This window comes from Panicum virgatum, chromosome 1N, assembly GCF_016808335.1.
Source record: "Panicum virgatum strain AP13 chromosome 1N, P.virgatum_v5, whole genome shotgun sequence".
NCBI classification, from domain to species: domain Eukaryota; kingdom Viridiplantae; phylum Streptophyta; class Magnoliopsida; order Poales; family Poaceae; genus Panicum; species Panicum virgatum.
This window is the reverse complement of record NC_053145.1, coordinates 36,498,469-36,514,179: the sequence shown is the minus strand read 5'-3', so window position 1 is coordinate 36,514,179 and position 15,711 is coordinate 36,498,469.

Genomic DNA, 15,711 nt, shown 5'->3' with positions numbered 1-15,711 from the left:
AGTTTGAGAGCATTGCATTTATTTATTATTGTGGCTTGTTCTTTAATTGCTAGTCTATCTTCCATAATGAAAAAGTAGCCGGTCACAACATGAATGCTAAATACTTGAGAGAGCAATATGTCTTGTTATGTATGACTAAGTGCAGAGAGAACATTGAGGGGCAACGCTGATTTCTTTGTAAGCAAAGCTCCTGGACTTACTCGAGGACGAGCAAGGTTTAAGTATGGGGGGAATGTTGGCGCTCCTTAAGTACCCATTTTATCCCTTGTTTATCCTTGATAATGGCACGAAAAATATATCAAAATCACTAACCGTCCTAACCCCGGCCTAATTATTGGTCATTTGCACATATATTTTGGAGGAACTTCATTTTTGCAGGTTTTTGGCCTATTTTGGAGCATGAAATGACAAGGCCCGTGATCGAGCGCTAACACGGAGAAAGACGAAGGCCAAAGCCCAAAGGAAGGACCAAAGCCCATGTTGATTCGAAGCCCATTCATGCACATCCATCCTCCAAGAGAGCCCAAAGGACCAAGCCCACGAAGATGAGATAAAGATACTTCGGGATTAAGCAAAACAAATGAAGATTTAAGGAAGAATTCCCTATCCTATCCTTTCCTCGAAGATATCTCCAAGATAACAACATCCAAATGGGTGCAATCGTGAAGGACATAAACTCTAGAAGATGCGAGGAGTTTACACGCGAAAGATGAGACCGAGGCGGGCCCGAAAGAGGGTAGGCCGGCCGGCCTAGGCCCATGAGCCAGCCGGCCTAGCCCGTTTCCGAGGCGGTTCGGCCTCCCCTTCGACCGGTGGCTTCCTCGGCTCATAAATAGCTCTCACCTTATTCAACTCACGGCATCCATCCACCCAGAACTCGACGAAAACCTAGGGCCAAGACCGGAGGGAGACGACGGCCACCGCAAGTCTTCGAAGTTGTCTTGGAGATGGCTTAGGCCGCCCCTAGCCGCCATGGCCTCCCTGCGTGGTTGTGCCATGGCGGAGTTCATGAGCTAGTTGGATTCATCGATGGTGGGCACATGGTGGTGATGATCCAAACACATCTATTATGTGAGTAATGATAATCATGTCTTCCGAATCTATTAGCGATCATGTCTCACCTTTTTGATTTCGTTCTTGCCTTGGGTGCGCTTATTCCTAGATCTATTCTCAAGATAGATTGCATGAGGTGTTCTTGTAGCTATGGTGGCTAGGAGTTCATACCGGATCTACCCAAGGGGGTTCGACACATCTAGCGTGCTTCGGGGTGCTTTTGTCCAAAGGGAGCGTCGTGACAGGGCATGGCTTGAGTAGAGGGGTTGGATTAGAGGTTTTGATTTAACGATGCTATTGATTGAGATGCATGATTTATTTGCTCGTTAGCTTGAACTACAACTAGATGACGATAGGCCTAGTCATGTCTTTGGTTTTGCTATGGTTACACCTAAGTTCATGGATGAGATCAACCTTTACACAACACTCATATCTATCAAATGTTTACTCTATATGTGCAATTCATGCTTCATGTTAGGATAGATCCGTTAGATTAGATGGAAAACCTTAGGTAGTTCTTTGTCGATCCACGGATTGATAAACCTTGGGGGAATACTCTAAGGGAAAAGCTACCATGATCCGTGCGCTTGCGGTACATAAATTGGGGCGCTAAGGAGCATCAACAAGCACCTGGCGGCTGGCCCTGCTCCTATCGGTCCTCAGGCTGCCTCGCCACTGACCACGTCTAGTGCGCCGAGAATGGCGCCCAGCCCTACATCGACACTCATGGCCGTTTCCTATTCCGCTCGGCCCTCAGGTCACCTCGCCAGGCCGCGTCCAGTGCATCGAGGGTGGTTGCATGCTTCTGCACTCGCACTCCAGTAGGTGATGCTAGCACCGGCCCCCTATCGGGGTACAGTCATCATATGTGCCCTGCACCACCCGTCGACACTGCACCCACCTTGCCGAAGGGTGTGGTTCCTGTTCCTCTAGTGACGAACCAGCATCGGATGACCACACGCGCCAAGCTCAGCTTCTGCCAACCCACGCTTTCCTCACCACCCTGTTGTCCTTGCGCCCAAGACTTTCCGTAGTGCTCTCACCGATCCGAATTGGCAAGGCGCTATGGAGGAACCACATGAGGGATCTGTTTTCCTTGCCACTGCGCGCCAACATCATCTCTGGAAAATGGATCTTCAAACACAAGTTACTCTTTGACGGTTCCGTCGAGCGCTACAGGGCTCGATGGGTGCTTCGCGGCTTCACACAGCGGCCTGGTGTGGACTTCAATGAGACTTTCATTCCCATGTCTTATTCCATTTGACCATTCCTCCTTGATGTCTTCCTTGAGAAGTGCTTCATTGAGAGGATCGGGAGAAGAAGCAATGTTTGGTGAGATGAATGACGACATGAACCTCAGCTCTTAGAGTGGATTAAGTTCGATATGATGCTCCGCCGTTGGAATTTCTAGGCAAGAGATAGGAGTGGTGAAAGTAGTTTCCCCGGATTCATGATTGAGGCTCCCAATTTTTCATCAAGAAGATTTCTAAATGGTAGCCTATAAGAAGATCAAATCGAGGATCGGATAGATATGGAAATCTAGTTGAACCTCGATTCTATCTATTTTGATCGGCACTACCTGTGTGATCCCTCAATATTCAAAGATAAGTTTCTAATGACTTTTAAAGAGTATGTCGGTCGGGACCATAGTCATGCTTCCTATGAATGTGTCCTTGAGGAATTCAGACATGATGCAAGCCTCGGTAGTGGGGTTGTGAAGGGCTTCCATGGCAATTCCCCTTATTGAACAACAGATGGTCGTGGAAGGTGAGCTAATTCGAATTGCTTTGGAATAACTTCTCCCTTCCTCCGACCATTCCTCGTTCATGGCCTTCTTGAGAAAATCTTTGTAAGGAGAAGATGAGGGTGCCATAGGTCTCCTCTCACACAGGTGATTCGAGGTGTTTCTAAGGTTTTCATAAGGGCCATTCTTGTATGGGGGAGAGAACTTCAAAGGTTGAATTTCTTCTTCCTTTGATATTCATGGTTCAGGAGAGAGCTCAACAGATGAATCACGGGATATGGATGCAAGGTAAAGGGTTGGATTCGGCTGATGAGGGGCTCTCATGGTATGACTTGGACTCCTACTGGGGGTTGTAAGGATAGGTGAGAGAAGCAGAATTCCTTGAGATGTGATCTAGGATTTCCCTTCCTTCCGTTGGAGTTTTATGTGCAAATGAACCACTAGCAGTGATGTTGATATGTTTGGTAGAGTCCATATCTAAATCCGTGAGTATTTAGAGTATCATATTTTCTCAGGGAACGAAGGTGTAACAGTTTTCTAACTAGTTTACCTAAGGGTGATAGTTTTCCTTCAAGACGACCGATTCCGGCGAAACCCTAGAAAACAGGTCTAACCAGTTTCCTCAACCGATCTGACCAGCCGGCGTGACCTCGCTGCCCTTCGGTCCGTTTGCGACTCGCACGCTCGAGTGCTCTCGTGTGTTCACCGTGTCAACATATATATACCCTTCTCAAGAGATCTTTCTGGATTGATACAGAAGAGAATGGACCCAATTCTCCAAAAGGAGTCAAATAACCATAGATAGTGGCAGTTTGGATCAGTGAGTGCCCTGTTTAGCTCTTGATCCAAATATGTGTACGAAAATCTCTAGCTTTCTTTCTCAAATAACTATGTGAGCCACGGGGAAGAGGAAGGAGCCCCTAAGAATAATAGGAATGGGAGGCATCAGAAAGCACCAATGTTTTCTACCCCATAGTTAGTGGAAACAGACATGTTAGGCAACATGTTCCCACTCCCACTGCTCTTAGACTCTCTTTCTTCCTCTTCCCGACAACTCTGTGCCTACAACTTCAAAACGTTCATACAAGCCTGGGCTGCTGAACAATTTATGTACAGTAGATTAGAGTATACATAGACCCTTGTCGTAGTGAGTAAATAATGAATGCATCTATTGGATGTGAATTATGAGGTCCATAAGAAATAACAGTGCAGGACAGCAGGACCATGCATGCTACATTGTCAATGTAGAACATTAGCAAGGATGGCATTTCTATGCATAACTAGCAACAGCCTTGACAGGACCTTGAATTTCAATCCACCCGGGGAAAATAAAGACCATGCATTAATTTATTCTCTTTACGAGCCATTTGACAAGAACAGAAATTAGAGTTAGAGGTGATGCACATGATGGTTGTTGTAGCCTATTTGTCATCCGTTTCTATTAACTTCTCAACGAATTATGATCTGTACTCTGTACAAGCAAAAATATGTAAGTTTGCATTTTCAGCATGTAATGTCAAGGAATGGAAAGACCTAAGCCTACACGCATAAACAAGAAGGGTGGAAAACAAAAACTAGGCAAGTTACACGCATGTAATGTTTTCCTAGCAATAATAGTACAAATTCCTTGCAGTGAACCATAAGACAAGTTGGATTTTACAGACTGCATTAGCAGAAATTATTAACTAAAAGCCTTTGGAAGATCAGAACAGATGAACATAGTTTTCTGGACCCACTATGAACGTTGGTACAAGAAAAACTGTCTTTAATTCAAAAGGTACAATATTGTAGCTTTATTTTCTGCTCCATCAAAGAATAAGAAAGTTCCTCGTGTTACTCATAGTTTTTACTTAGGGACCTATAGGGATAATTACATCATTTTATTTGTCGTAGAATTTAAACATTTAAATAATTGATAAAATCTGAAATCTTGCCGTCCCACAGGCACCGTCATTCCTTCTCTATTCTCTATCCGCTGGGAGGCATGCTGATGCAGCGACAGGCAAAATCGAAGTCCTATCTGACGGCAGCCATGCCCGAGCTTGACTGCATCTTGTTCGTCGCTAATCTGTAGTCCCGATCCTGATTCAATTCTTCTCCACAAACCTCCGAGATTTATGATTCTGTTAGCCAGTTTCCTTAATTAATCTCAGGTGATGGATTCGGTAGCTGCTCGTGGATTAAGGTTCTGTTGCTACCTAGAGGCCGCCGCCGCCTTCTGCTCTGCCCCTGCAGGCCACCCCCATCGGCACCAGGGCTGCTACCAGAGGTTGCAGTCACCTGCATCCGAGCCGAGCGACCGAGCAACACATTGGCCTCCCCCACTCGACGGCACATCATATGTAATGTGGTTGGCAAATGTCACGTCATGGCAAAAAGAAAAAAGTTACACCCAATCTGCTACCGGTATGTGACATGCATGGAGTAGATAAAAAAGTTTGTTGTCTCATTTTAAAGTCCGGCAGATCATCTGGAGAAAAAAAACAGAAATACGATATCTCACCCAATCATGCATGCAAGTTAGATCTAATCCTCTATTTTCTGATTTAATTAAAAATATTACCTCCTAAGAGGTAATATGGTAGTAGATCAACTGTCCACAGTCATTTCGGTGTACCGTAGCAAAGCCCCTTCTAAATATATTGCCTTAGTGTCTTCTGTTTATCCATCTAATGTTAATATTGCAAGCCTTAAGGAATGGGAAGGAGAATCTAAGAGCCATAGGAATAGGAGGCATCAGGAAATCAGGAAACCAAATCTCCATATCCAATGTCAAACATGTAATGGAGATTATGCTTTCCTCCATGCTCCTATCCCTAGAGTTCTTATATACTTCTCTTCCTTTTCCTGGCTCACCCTCTAGGCCCCAACTGGAACTTGAATGAATTCTACTTAGCTCTAGAACACACATATATAGATAGAGTTATAGACCTCCCTTCAGTCACCTAGTCCAGTGACTATTAAACTCACAATGTGCATGAATTGTGATCCATCATAGGACATAGCAGTTGATGACATGTACCACTAACGTATAGCACATGCAAGAAGCCAAGGAGAGTACTGACTACACTAAGAAATGTTGGTTGTAACCTTTGTATTCACCTATCTCTTAACTGATGTCTGTACATGGAACTTGATTTTGCTAGGCTTGAGGTAGAAAGCCCAACCCATGTATAGTACTATAAAATCCCTAGGAAATATATTATTTGCATATGAAAAGAATCAGTTATACAAGTGACCTAAGACATTAACCGATCTTACGAAATGGTGATTTTGCTAAATCATTTGATGTCTTAGGTTACTTTTATAAATGATTCTTCTCACATATTTTACAAAACTGTGATTATATCTTCGGCACCGTGTCCATGATGTGCAGCTGCAAGTAGGAATGGAGGACAAGGTACTCTGGTGCTGGACGGCATCATAGGAACCCACGGTGAGTTCTGCCTCCAAAGCGTGCTTCTTCGGCTCCGTTTAGCTTGATGGAGCCATGCAACTGTGGAACTGGAAGGCCTTGCACAACTCAGGGAAGCTCATCATGTGGCTTTTTTGCAGCGACAACTCTGGACGGCTAATTGCTGATTACGTAGAGGATTACAGAGCCACATCAATTGCCTACTCAGTCAGGAGCCAGAAACACATCTGACATCTGGTATGCAAGCTGCTCCTACTCAAAGCAAGTCTGGTTCGGAATCTTGGGACATGCCAACTTGCATATATCACCCCAGACCATTGACTGGTGGGACCACCTTCACCCTAGTGGAGACAAGCAGCACAACGGCACAAGCAGGGGCTGTTGACGGTCCTTAATTAAAAGATAAATCCGATCGTCAACTATACATGAAAATAAAGAAGAATGTCCCTACTTACTCACATATTTATTACCACTAACCTAGTTCCACAACATATTGTATACTTAGTCAGTGCAGGGATTCAAGTCTCAATAAGAATAGAATGAACAAAGTATGACAAACTAAATACACAAAAGATCGTACCTTAAATTACACCAAGAAAGAAGGGCCCACCTAATAGGATAAATTGACGCACCAAGGCGACAAACATAGAGCATCTGAGCATGGACCCATTTTTCAACCTGCCACACAAAGGCGGTGCTGAGGGGGACCCGCCAGGGGTTGGCAACCCCCTAGGTCAGCCGGGATCCCACCCCCCCTCAGCTTTGGCAGGAAGTCTCCCACCACTATCCCTACATTGGTTCCAAGAGTTTCCATACTTACCTCGTCCCGGAACAGCCCTTGAAGAGTATAAAAGGAGGAGGAGCACCCCCTCATTCTACACACCACACTCAAAGCCTCTCTCTCTCTTAGTTTGTTAATTGTAATCCTTAGCCTATGGAGCTAGGCTAGGATCTCTGTTATGGAGTGCAACTCGTCCTCGGGGTCGTGGAGCTTTGTATTTAACTTGTTGTTATTCTATCATTAATATAAAGTTTATCCATGGTTGTCTTGCTATCTTGATAATTTGCCATACCATGTCTTATGCTTCATCAAGTTTATAACCATGTTCTGTTTAGCGTTACGCCTTGGCATTGGTTCATTGTGCCTTCGGGTTTGCTCTAGTTCTATGCCTAGTGATCATCATGGTCGGGGTTCCAGAGGGGCTAGAGTAGTAATCAAGTGCACAGGTGTGGTGCCCGGGTGCGACGATTACCCTCGAGTATGACCGCATCCATTTCTCTATTGGGGGTAGGCGGTAGGTGGTGACAGTCATGTTCGTCCCTTGTAGTCCCCCACGTTCGAATGTAGTGATAAATATACTTCTTTTAACAGTCATGTCCGTCTCTTGTAGTCCCCCACCTAAGAACAGTAGACATAGGAGGCACCGGGAAAGTCAAAATAGTACGTCCTGCTTCCAAAGCTAAAAACGATGGAACAGAGGGCCAATGGTTTCCTCCATCTTCCTATGCCCAATGCTCTTAGCTAATCTAAACTTTCTCTTCCCATATCTCACCTTGAAGTTCTTGCCTAAGTGTGTACATGCATGTCCCTAGTTTTGTCCACTAATACAATGTGCAAGCCAAAAGGAAGAGGAAGGAGGGCTTAAGAACAGTAGGAATGAGAGGCATCGGGAAACACCACATTAAATTTCCACACCCCCATTGCTAGGAGGGAATTGTTAAGTTTGGCTTTCCTCGATATTCTCATTCCCAATGCTCTTATACCATCTCTTTCTTCCTCTTCCTAACATGCCATAGGACCTCCTTATCTAAATATGTGCACTTTTCTTTGAGAAATATATGCACTTTTCTTTGAGAAATATATGCACTGGTTTGTTACCTTCATCACCAAATCAATCGTGGTAGCAAAAGGAAGAGGAAGGAGGGCCTAAGAACAACAGGAATGGGAGGCATCAGGAATGCTTTAAGCCAAATATCCATCGCCGATGCTAGAGAAGAAATTAGGGCACAACATTCCTTCATGTTCCCACTCCTATTGCTCTTAGGGCATCTCTTTCTTCCACTTCCATGCTCACAAATTTTGGGGCTGAGAAGCTGTTGCCGTGGAACACACCATGCCTCATGTATATAGAGAGACCTTTTTGCTGTCTGTACTGAAAGTTTGTGGACAATTAATGGACAGAGTGCATGGCACACCACTAGAACTATGACATTGGCACAACAGTGTGTGGGACCGTGTAAATTGCAGCAGTTGATGAATGTGAGACCTTGTAACCTATACATGCAGTGGAGAATTGAAGAGCACATGCAGGAGGCCTAGATGGAGATATTCTGGCTGTGCCATATCTGGAAAGCAGACACATTCATGTCAGCCAAATGAGCTGAGCAGTGAATTCAGAAAAGAATATATGAGGAGAAAAAGAAGTCTTCAGGTGCATTTACTTGGATTCATCATTTCAGATTTTTAAATCTATCTCCTGTAAGAAAATGGATCGCCTACAATGTAAGGAAAAATTGAGATTTTTTCTCAGACATACGATGAGATGTCCACCAAATTCAAATAGTGGAGGGTTCAATCTCTGCACATAAAAAATCTAGACATTGATCTTATTTTACTCCAGTTAGTAAAATACACGATGGAGGTTCCCTGATTACTGTTCCATAAAGAAAAGATTGTTTTACTAATTGTTATACTACTAGTAATTCGACCTTGGAACCAGGAAAATCCCAAAATATAGGCATTTCGTTTTTTGTTAACGAACTGCACAAGATAGTGCAAGTTTCTATTGATATACCAGAAAATAAAACACTACAACCTAGGGAGGCCATAGGCAGGACAAGAAAAGAAAAAAAAACAAAAAAGATTCGCCGGGTTGGATTGAGACACCTACGTGGGTAACCACTCAACTCGAAAATACCATGCACAGCCGGTTGGATTGGGACATCAACACGGCCGCACCACTCCACTCGACAACGGCAGCTGAATCTAAGCCTAAATGTGACATCTGTCAGGAACACGCCGGAGAAACGACGCGGATCACGTCGCCGGCGAGCTCACGGCCAACACAAAACTCACGCAAACACAGAGAACACGATCTCGTTTTGGTGCTGTCAAACTTGGCAGCTTTTCCATGGTCTATTGCTATGCTTATATAACAGATTACAAGGAAACTAATTTGGCCTTCTCAATCCGGCCGAGCACAATCAGAACTTTCTAAAATAAGCCATTAGCTAAACTAGGAAAGCACTAATCTAGCACCCAAGGATTACTATCAACAATCTCCTCCTAAGCCTTGTGGTGCGAACTACATACATCAATCAGGCCAATCTTAGAACGAAGTTCATGGAACTTGGTTTTGCCCAGCGGCTTCGTCAGAATGTCGCCCAGCTGTTCTTCGCTCCTGATGAACTCTACCTCGATCAGACCTTCTTCAACAGACTCCCGGACCAGGTGGTACTTCACTTGAATGTGCTTACTCTGGCCGTGGAGTACTGGATTCTTCATCAAAGCAATGGCGGACTTATTGTCCACCCTCAGCATTGGTACTCTTGGTGTTGATCCCTGCACCTCAGCTAGCACTCTGGCTAGCCACAATGCCTGACAAGCAGCATTAGCAGCTGCAATGTATTCAGCCTCGCAGCTTGACTGCGCCACCACCTTTTGCTTCATAGACTGCCAGGTGACTGGACTGCTGCTGAGAAAGAATATCACCCCTGTCGTGCTCTTCCTAGCATCGACATCCCCAGCATAATCGCTGTCACTGAAACCTGTTAGATGAGCCTCCTTCTCCTTCTTCCTGCTGAACCAGAGACCCCAATTCTTGGTTCCCTCCACATAGCGCAGGATATGCTTCACTGCCATGAGATGATCCTCGCGTGGCTCCTCCAAGAAGCGACTCACATATCCAACAGCAAACGCAAGGTCAGGGCGAGTGTTGACCAAGTACCTCAGGCTCCCAACTATGCTCCGGTATGCTGTTGCGTCCTCCAGCGGCTCTGAACTGAACTTGCTCAGCTTCAGACGCGTCTCCATGGGCACCTGACAGGGATTACACCCTGCCATGCCACTTCTCTCCAGGATCTTTGCAGCATAAGCACCTTGGCTGAGCGAGATGCCACTCGCGCCCTGCTTCACTTCAATGCCGAGGTAGTAGTGAAGCAGACCAAGATCACTCATCTTGAACGCAGCTGCCATCTCCTTCTTGAACCGCTTGATGTCGTCGCTGCTGCTGCCGGTGATAACCAGGTCGTCGATGTACACCCCGACCACCAGTTGTGCGCCCTGGTTTGGCCTGATGTAGATGGCATGCTCCGAGGGGCTCCTCCTGAAGCCGAGCGACAGCAGTGTGTCGTCTAGCTTCGCGTTCCAGGCACGCGGCGCTTGGTGCAGTCCGTACAGGGCCTTCCTCAGCTTGAACACCTTGTGTTCCTTGCCGGTGATGACGAAACCAGCAGGCTGCTCCACGTACACCTCCTCCTGCAGATCGCCGTTTAGGAACGCCGACTTGATGTCCATGTGGTGCACCTGCCACCCCTCGTGCGCCGCAAAGGCGATAAGCAAGCGCACCGAGTCCAGCCGCGCCACCGGAGCGAACACCTCATCGTAGTCGATGTCGTGTCGCTGCGCGTATCCCTTCACCACGAGACGCGCCTTGTGCTTGGACACCGCCCCGTGTTCATCCCTCTTGACCTTGAAGACCCACTTCAGCCCGATCGCCCGCCGCCCAGGTGGGAGATCAGCAAGCGACCAGGTCTTGTTGTCCTCGATCGACTCCATCTCCTCCATCATCGCCTTCCTCCAGCTTGGGCAGCGCTCTGCCTCAGCAAATGAGACTGGCTCATCGGGGCTCACTGCGTGCAGCTCCTCCATCAGCAGTGCTCGCGGCGCGAACCCGAGCGGTGATGTCGGCCCGAGGATGTTTTCGATCTTCCGGAACCGGAGCGGAGCCTCCTCATCATGGTCAGCGTCCAGATTGTCGTCGCTGCCTGCGGGTGGCGAGGCAAACTCCACTGCCTGCGCCCCGCCGGAACCTCCTGACGCCTCTCCCGCAGCGGCGTGTGGCGACAGTGGCGGTGTCGTGTCGCCGTCCGCAGGGGCCTCCCAAGGTGCCTCGACTGCACCCTCAGCAACCGTCGGAGGTCCCTGGCCCACGATGGAGTACTCCACCGTGAACACATCGTCGTCGCCGTCCGCCACGCTAGAGCTGCTGCTGGCTGCCCAGTCCCACTGGGCTTGCTCATCGAAGACAACATCCCGCGTCACATGGACGCTCTTGGTGATGGGATCGTAGGCGCGGTACGCCTTCGTCCCACGCTCATAGCCGATGAAGATCATCTTGCGGCCACGATCCTCCAGCTTCGACAGGTGAGGTCGAGTGTTGCGGACGTAGACGATGCAGCCGAACGTCTTGAGGTGGTGCACTGCCGGCTTCTTCCCGTGCCATGCCTCGAACGGCGTCATGCCGTCCACACTCTTCGTCGGGCACCTGTTCAGCACATACACCGCTGTGCTTACCGCCTCGCCCCAGAACCAGCCAGGAAGCCCCTTCGCTTTGAGCATGCTCCTGGCTGTGGCCACCACAGTCCCATTCCGGCGTTCGACCACGCCGTTCTGTTGCGGACTGTAGGGCGCGGTGTGCTGCCGATGAACCCCGTCCGCCATGCAGTACTCCGCGAACTCGATCGAGGTGAATTCACCCCCTCGATCAGTTCGGAGTACCTTCAGCTTGACTCCAGACTCGCCTTCTGCCCGCGCCTGGATCTCCTTGATTGCAGCCGCAGCACGATCCTTCGAAGGAATCGCGGCTACCCACATATATCTGCTCAGGTCATCCACCAGAAGCAAGAAATACCTGTTGCCCCTTGGCGTCGCCGGCGTGATGGGACCGCAGAGGTCCCCGTGCACCAGTTCCAGGCGTTCCCGCGCACGGTACTCTGCTTGCGCCGGGAAGGATGTGCGCCTCTGCTTGCCCGCCTGGCAAGCCTCGCAGATCCTCTCCACCTGTCCGAGCTCCGGCAGCCCTCGAACCAGCTCCTCCCGAGCCAGCTTCCGGAGCGCCGCCATGTTGACGTGGCCGAAGCGCTCGTGCCAGCGCCACGCCACCTCGTCGTCGCGCCCACGCATCGCCAGGCACACCGGCTGTGCCATCTTGAGGTGGAGCAGGTACAGCCGGTTTGCCGCCCGCGGCGCCCTTGCCAGCAGTTGGCCGCCAGGCTCTCGGACCTTCATGACCCCAGAGCCTATCTCGATCTTGTACCCGACCTCTTCGAGTTGCCCGATGCTCACGATGTTCGTCGTCAGCCGGGGAATGAAGTAGACCCCGTCGAACGAGCGAAGCTCACCGTTCTTGCAGACGAACGTGACCGTCCCGCGGCCTTCGATGCGCGCCGCCGAGTCGTCGCCGAAACGCACGGTGCCCAGCACCGCCGTGTCCAACTTGGTGAAGGCGGCCCTGGACCCGGACATGTGGTTGGTTGCCCCGGTGTCCAGGACCCACGTCTCCGCCCCGCGCTCCTCCACCTCTCCGAGCTGGGCGAGCACCTTCTGCTCCCGGATCTCGATCTGAGATCCGGATCCCGCCTCCGCCGCTCCATGACTGCCACCACCATGTGCCTGCTCCGCCCTCTGTAGTGGCAGGACAGCACGCGGCAGCAGAATCGCCGTCGGGGAGGTGGTTGACGGGGATCCAATCGGCGGTGCCGAAGTGGATTGCGGCGGCGATGAATGGAGGATGGTCGAGGAGGCCTTGACGAGAAGGAGCGACGCCTCCTCATCCTCCTGGACGGCGTGAGCCTGCTCCTTCTTGGGCCGCGAGGGGCAGTCGCGGGCCCAGTGGCCTAACTTGCCACACCTCCTGCATTCATCACCAGTGGGCTTACCCGATGACGGCCCACCCGATGACCGGCCTCCACGCCCACGGCTGCGCCCGCGTCGTCCTCCTCCGCGACGCCCTGAGCCGCCGCTTGTGCCGCCGCCGGAATAGTTCTCCGCCTCCCGCATCTTCCGCCGGGCGTCCCACTCCTCCTCCGTGAGGTAGAGGCGCCCGTCGTGTTGCAGCGACCCCGGAGTTTCCTCGAAGGCGTCCTCTGCCGCCTTCAGCCGCCCGACCAGATCGGAGACGGTGAGAGTCGTCACGTCGAGGAGCGTGGTGATCGAGATCACGATCTGTTTGAAGCGCGGTGGAACGCTCCGCATGATCTTACCAACGATCTTTCCTTCCTCGACTGGATCGCCGAGCGTGGCGAGGGTCGACGCCATGCTGTTGATGCGCAGCGCGTAGTCTTCAATGGACTCGCCTTCGCCGAACGTCGCCATATCGAACTTCCGCCGGAGTTGTTCCGCGGACGCTTTCTTGACGCGTTCGCTGCCGACCCGCATCTCGGCGATGGTCTTCCAGGCCTCCTTTGCCGACTCCTTGCCGACGATGGCAGACACCATCTCCGGCGGCACCGCACTGCAGAGAGCTTCGAGTGCCATCATCTCGTCATGCTCGTCGGCGCCCCCCTTTTTCGACGATGTTCCAAAGCGACCTCGCCTTCAACTTCACCTTCATCAGCAGTGCCCAGTCGGAGTAATTGGTCTTGGTGAGGACGGGGTAGCTACTCCCGCCGCTCACCTCACGAATCACCCGCTGGATCACGACGCCATCGCCGGCGGAGCTGTTGGCGAGCGTGTCACTCGGCTTCTTCTCGTCACCCATCAGTCCCCGGTCCGAAAACCGGCTCTGATGCCAAATGTCAGGAACACGCCGGAGAAACGACGCGGATCACGTCGCCGGCGAGCTCACGGCCAACACAAAACTCACGCAAACACAGAGAACACGATCTCGTTTTGGTGCTGTCAAACTTGGCAGCTTTTCCATGGTCTATTGCTATGCTTATATAACAGATTACAAGGAAACTAATTTGGCCTTCTCAATCCGGCCGAGCACAATCAGAACTTTCTAAAATAAGCCATTAGCTAAACTAGGAAAGCACTAATCTAGCACCCAAGGATTACTATCAACAACATCCACCTACATTCCACTCTCATGTAGTCGCCAAAACCTCCAGTCATGACCCCACAAAGATAGGGAACTGAGAGAAACAGATGCACCACACCGAGAAGGCCACCGCCATACAGGACCCTTCGCAGCAATGCCACTGCAACATCACAATCCGCCCAACAGAGCGATACCACCAGATCCGGACCTCTCGCAGGTTGCCTCGCATTTCTTGATCATGCATGTGTGCACAGATTCAAATTGAACCCACTCAGAATGTAGAGGTCGGTTCGTCATGCATCAGACTTAGCCGTGCTTCCATCTTTTCAAGGCATCAGCTGTTGCCGTCGTTTCATTTGTTAAAGATTGGCTGCCGAGATATATTTTGATTGCTACGTTCCTTCCCTGCTATCTGTTCATCTGGTCGCTATGCAGTGTCCTCTGCATCTGTGAACTTGGTAGGGAACTAGGGATCGTCGTCATTTCATTTGGAGAGGGGTTCATTTCGAAACTGGCAAACTGCATAGTAATTTACCTGCACAGAAATTTGAATTGTGCCATTGCTATGCTTGTTTCTTGCTAATCTACGTGGGGGCATTTGTCCATCTAGTTGTTGTGCCCTGTGCATGGACAAACTTGGTATGAACAGCTCATTTGTTCCAAATAATTTAGCAGGACAATTAGTGTTTGTGCTGCAGATGGTCTGGCCTCTGCATGCACAATAATGTTGTCATGTGCATGTGTCCCATCTTTGGATGACCTTTATTTTCTCTGACATTCGTAGTTATAGCAGAAAGATGGTCTCCCTCTGCATCACAATAAGTTTCATGAAATAATATTATGATTCAATTATTGTGCTCTTACTCCAAGATTGTTTATGTACAATCAGGTATGTAATGTATAGAATAGTAAAATACACCAGGGTTAGCAGTGGCATCATTGTGCTAGTGGAATCTTCGCTCATGCATGGATTAAAAATATATGCTTATACTAAAGACATAGTCTTAACTTTATGCGTGGACTAGACATGACCAATAATCTGTCTCTGATATCATTCCAGTTAGCACACCATCACTTAAACTATGCAATGATTCAGGCATGCCATGCCCCCATGTCCACTACACTGAAGCTCTTTTTACTGACTCTTCCTATATCAGCTTGAAGATCTTGTTGTCCAATCCAATGCGTGTGAGCTCTGGAATGTGAGAGAAATATATCTATTGCTCTCATCTCTTCATGTGTTCCTGTGATCCTATAATTCAAAGAGTAAATTTCTTCAACGCCACTAGAAATTATATGGATTCCTTGAATACCTATGAAAAATCAAGAAATTTCGGGGCTTGAATCTATTGTGTTTCCAGATGAGCCTGATTCATTTGTTTGGACCTTGAGTTCCAATGGAAAATATTCTGTTCAATCTCTTTATGCGGTGGTGTATTTCCGTCCCCCATGCAATTTTGGGGCTTTGCATTCCCCGAAGGTGAAGTTTTCCTTTAGCTGCTAAGGCTATCCACACT